The following is a 5,989-nucleotide window of genomic DNA, read 5'->3' as shown; positions in this document are numbered from 1 at the left end:
TGGAGGATTCAGGAAACCTATTTTATTACTTTCTTGTACATTCACAAATTGAAGTAACAAAGATATTTCCTTACACAGTCTTTAGTGGAGGACAAACAAAAAGTCATACCAAGAAGGGATATAGTCTTGCTAAATAGGAAGGGAAAATTCTCTCATTCAAAGACCCAGAGGAAAATTACTTTGGTCAGAAGAATTAAAATAACTTCTTAAGTTATTTTAGGATATGTAGAATATGAAGTTATTTTGGATATGAAAAGGAGTTCACAACATTTGCTAAGTGCTATATACATCTGTTTTCATGTCTGAAATAAGTTGTATGATATAACTTTAGGTTAATAAATTAATAGCAAAAATACTTATACACACCAATTTAACATATTTTCATTTAGTTTCCTGTATGTTAGTGTGGAAAACACTCAAATAGATAGCAACTTAGGGGAGAATATATTTCTTTTATACTTGCATATCATAGTTAATTGTTGAGAGAAGCTATGGCATGAACCCAAGACAGACACTGAGATAGGAACTATAGAGAATTACTGTTTATTGATTTACTACCTGGTTCATACTTACCGAACTTTCTTATACAGTCCACAGCCTGACTAGAAATGCTGCTACTCACAGTAGGCTAGGCCCTCCTGCATCAATTAACAATCAAGATTAACCCCTGTAGACATGTCTAGAGGACAAAAAGACCAAGACTATTCCTCCATCTAGGCTTTCATTTTAGATGCTTCTAACCTATATCAAGTTGATTATCATGGTTAATTAATTAGGATAAACAACAAATGGGACAGTTGCCTATGTTTTCATTAGGAACACCTTTATTATTTTAAAGATAACCATGGTTTAATATATTTATTTGGTTATTTTAAGAATGACCATGGTCTAGTACATTTATTTGTTTTTTTTTTAACCAAGAACCCCAAAGTTCTAATTAGAGCTTCAAATATTGTGATATAACTTGCTAAAAATCTCATAATGTAAGTAAAGAACTCCTAAAATCTTAGTTTATAAAGGCAGTGGGGAAATTAAAATGCTTATTTACTGCTTATGGGAGTATAAATTAGTATAACCTTTATGAAAACCAGAATTGAGGTTTCTCAAAAAAATTGAAAATGGAATTACTATGTGATCCAAACATTCCTGGACATATGCCCAAAGGACTCAATATCCTGCCACAGAGGTATTCATAAATTCATCTTCATTTCTGCTCTATTCACATTGTTCAGTAAAAGAAAACAGCCTTGATATTCAACAACTGACTAATGAATAATGAAAATGTGCGACCCATACCAAATAGAATTTTATTCATCTCTAAAGATAATTGAAATGATTAAATCTAAACCTAAGAAGGTGGTAATGGAAAAATTAAAAGAGGTGACCCAGATTCTACAACATACAAATTGGGTATTTGCTCTCACACATAGATATTAAATTTTAATGCTAATATGTACATCCATAAGTGGCTGTGAGAGTGGGTATAGACATAATGAGGGTAGAATTCTACAGGGTGGAAAGTGCTGGTGGGGATAGTGTGTGACTGGAAGAAGAGGGAGTATACGAAGTGTACAGAGTATGCAACTGACCAATCAAGGGCAAAGAATAGGGAAGGAAGGCAAGAATTAAGAAAAATGGGCCGGGCGTGGTGGCACACACCTTTGATCCCATCACTTGGGAGGCAGAGGCAGGCAGCAGATTTCTGAGTTCGAGGCCAGCCTGGTCTACAAAGTGAGTTCCAGGACAGTCAGGGCTACACAGAGGAAACCTGTCTCGAAAAACCAAAAAAAAAAAAGAATTAAGGAAAATGAATTTTATTTTCAAAGCATTATTATAAAACTTTATACTCTATGTTAATAAAACCTAAAAATACATGAAAGTTGGTTGAAAACATTCTAATTAATAAGATACTATTGGCCTCAGTCTAGTACTCATATGACCATGTATATTTGTTGCATTTTAGCATATAAAATGATAATTATGTCTCATATAAAAGATAAATGAATATAGTATTGTATATCAAGGGAAATAAGGAACACACTAACTCACAAGGATCAACTAAAATAGATAAAAAGGAAAATGTATATTGTCCCTTAGGGGAGTAATACATATGATATTTGGGGGCTTTATGCAGAATGACATCTGGTACAGACCAGTAACATTGTTGTATCAATGTGAATGGAGAGGAATCTTCAAGACTGGGGGGGAGACAACAACAACAACAACAACAACAACAAACCATGGATTTTTGTCACTAAGTCATACATATTCTGACCACTCAGTAGATAGTATGTTGGGTAAACAAAAAAAAAAAAAAGGAATCTCTTTCGGCAAGAGGTAAAACATCTTTCCCCACATAGCACCTGCTCATGCTGTTGGTGGAGGTTAAGTAGCTCAGGATATTTTTTCAGGTCACTGTCTAACTCTAAAGTCCTTGGTATCAAACCCATAAATCAATAGCTTTCCTTGTTAAAATTTGTGATACGAAATATAAAACAGATGACCCAAAGAAGTATTAAACCTTGCACTTTACCTGTGTTCCAACCAGCACATTACTGAGACAAGGTCTGGTCCCACTTTTATTAGTACAGAGCAACTGTTAGCATTTCATGCCCTAACAAACATCCTTTCCTCCAAGTTAAATAAATATGAAACAAAATGTAAACTTACCCAGAATAAAAAAACATGTCAACATAAAGAACCTCACATAATCCATACAAATACAGCATATTTTAACCCTTTTTGATTCTCTTGCACACTATATCCACTCTGTGTACTGCTTCAGAGACAACACAGTGGTGCATTAGGTTCTTCTGTTCAAGGCAATTACAAGACTGAACAAACAGTACATTTACACATTTTCTACACTATCACAGATGGGTAGTTAGCACTATTATGCATTTTCTCTTGGATCATAAAAACAGTGTGACAACTAGAAACACAAACAGATTTAATCATAGAAAAATAAAAGTAAGAAAGAGCAAAGAAGAACAAAGAATGCCTACATCTCTGGTAAATCGAGTGAAGTTTTGTAGTCTAAACTTCGAGAAATAAAAAATCTCGCTTGATTACAGAAATTCCATAAAATGCTCATGACAATTGAACTCATGAGGCCAAAGTAAATGAGTATGAGTTTAAAGCTAGCTTGACCAGATGCTGTCTTAGCTCTACCTCCCAAAGTCAAATAATACATCACAAAAATAGGGTGAAACTTTTAGGTGAGAACATAAAGTTAAACTCATCATGAACAAAGAATTCTTCTAAAATGCCATGTCCACAAGGGGCGATATTTGACAAAGTACTGGGCTTCCTCATTGGCCAGACCATGAATAGGCTGATTCAGAGATTTAAAAATGACATTACTGGGCTGGTGAGATGGCTCAGTGGGTAAGAGCACCCGACTGCTCTTCCGAAGGTCCAGAGTTCAAATCTCAGCAACCACATGGTGGCTCACAACCATCTGTAACGAGATCTGGCGCACTCTTCTGAGTGTCTGAAGACAGCTACAGTGTACTTACATATAATAAATAAATAAATCTAAAGAAAAAAAATTACATTACTTATCTGGGGAGAGATGAGGTAAGTTTTTATCAAATAGAACACATCTATAGTTAGGTAAAAACAGACTGCCAGAAAAGACTATGGCATTGGGGAAATTGCTGCTACTACAAAATCTGCAAGGGTTGCAATGGTAAATAACAAAGGCTTTCTAATTTTAATAGAAAAGAGTAATGTGAGAATGTTCACCATGAACAAGCACCATTTGGGGTATTTAGAAGAAAATTGATCTCCTTGTGGACAGTCATGAATGAAATGGCCATTATTGCCCACTTAAGATTGGAGTTAGCTAACACTTAGGCATTACAGAGTGAGAGAACCCCGAAGAAAATTTGGCCAAGTTGATGAACAATTGATGAGTAAGAACATGACTATTGCAATTCTGAAAACTCATTAAATTATTTCCCCATTTTAAAAGATTTTTTGTGTGTAATGAAATATGAACTTATCTCCCTTTATTTCTCCACTCCAACTCCCCCTATATGCCCTGCAACAAGACACTCCTTGTCATATTTTGTTGTTATCTTTATTTTTACAACCCACTTAGGTCTAGTTAGTGATGTTCATATATACACAGGTGTGTGGCTATCCAATGAAGCATATGAAACCTACTAGTGGACATACCTTCTATAAACCATCTCACTCATCCAAGAATTATTCACACCGTACATCTTCAGTAAGGGATGGAACCTCAGAGGTAATTTATGCGATCTACTCAGGATATTATTTGTCTTAATCTTGTATACCTATCTTGTAGGTAATCATAGCTTCTGTGAGTTCATGGCTGTGATGGACATATCATGCCCCCAAAATGTCATTTCACAGCATTCCTCCCCATCCTCCAGCACATAGATTCTTTATACATCCTCTTCTGCAGTATAGCAAGAGCATTGTTTGAGAGGTGAGAGGTTGATAAAGATGTCTTATTTATGGTTTAACATTAAATCTTATTCTCAGCACTTTGTACCAGTAGGCAGTGCTGTATTGACTGTTGTCCACTGCCAAAAGAAGCTCCTTTGACCAAAGGTGATATAGCAGCACAAGTATAAGAATATACAAACGTTTAATAAGAGTGTCCTACTATAGAATTATATATTTGAATGCTTGGTCATCAAGGAGTGTCACTACTTGAGAGGGATTAGGAGGTGTGGTTTTGTTGGAATAGGCGTGTCCATGTTGGAGGAAGTGTATGAATGGCTGTAGGCTCTGGGGTTTCAAAATTCCACGTCATCTCCTGTGTCTCTCTTTTCCTGATGATAGAAGATCAGGATGTAGAATTTTCAGTACCATGCCTATCTAGACACTAAGATCCTGCCATGATAACAATAGACTAAGTCTCTGAAGCTGTAAGCAAACCCCAATGAAATGTTTTACTTTATAAAAGTAAAGTTGTCATGATCATGGTGTCTCTTCATAGTAATAGAACACTGATCAAGACAGCATAAATATTTAGAAGGCACGCTGACAACATGACTATTTAGCGAAATCAAAATAGCAGACTCTACCCAAGGGCCTATGATCTCCCTAGCCATTGGGTTTTGAATAAAATTAGAATACCAGGCATAACATTCCTTCCTGCAAAGTATGTCTAAAATCCGATCAGAAATCCATTGGTTACTGAATAACCGTCATGTGATTATTGAACCAATAGGCACATCTTGGGAGGAAAGTTGGTTTTGTGGTATCCAGAATACAACAATGGGTAACACATTTCAAGTCCTTTTTCTGCAGCAGACTAACAGTGCCTTCAAGCATTAGGGAAGCTAGGCATCAGTGAGGAAGTTTTCTTGTCAGTTCAAGACTGATTTCTCTCTGTCCTGCAGCCAAAGAGTATGATGTCTTCAACAATAGCATTCAGTTATTGTAGATAGCCAAAGTCAATGGCAACAACCTATATTGTTTTTGAGACCCCAGGTCCTTCCTGATCAGACTAGTTGGGAAGTGTCTGTCCCATGTTTTATAGTACAATTTTCATTTAATAACCCATTTACTCTTGGAGGTACACTGTTCAGAGGTACACATGCAGAGTAATGCACTTTGTTCGGTTCTGTTCTTTTTTTTTTTTAGTTTTAGTTATATTTTGAAATTGACTTTGCTAACTAGTAGATTTTCATAAAGCTTTTTCTGATATCCTTAGTTTTAAATGACTCACTACAATAACTCACATGTCTTTCAGATTGACCTGATTGGGGTTATGAGAAACAAAAAAAGACAGACACATAAACGGAAAAGCTGGGATCAGGTGAGCTGTGTGATCCCCAACTGCAGTCCAGAGTCGTGGCACATTTATTTATTTATTTATTTATTTATTTATTTATTTATTTATTTATTTTTGATTTTAATATTTTTATTACATATTTTCCTCAATTACATTTCCAATGCTATCCCAAAAGTCCCCCATAGCGCCCCCCACTTCCCTACCCACCCATTC

The sequence above is a fragment of the Mus caroli genome, chromosome X, assembly GCF_900094665.2.
Source record: "Mus caroli chromosome X, CAROLI_EIJ_v1.1, whole genome shotgun sequence".
NCBI classification, from domain to species: domain Eukaryota; kingdom Metazoa; phylum Chordata; class Mammalia; order Rodentia; family Muridae; genus Mus; species Mus caroli.
Note: the sequence above shows the minus strand (reverse complement) of the source record.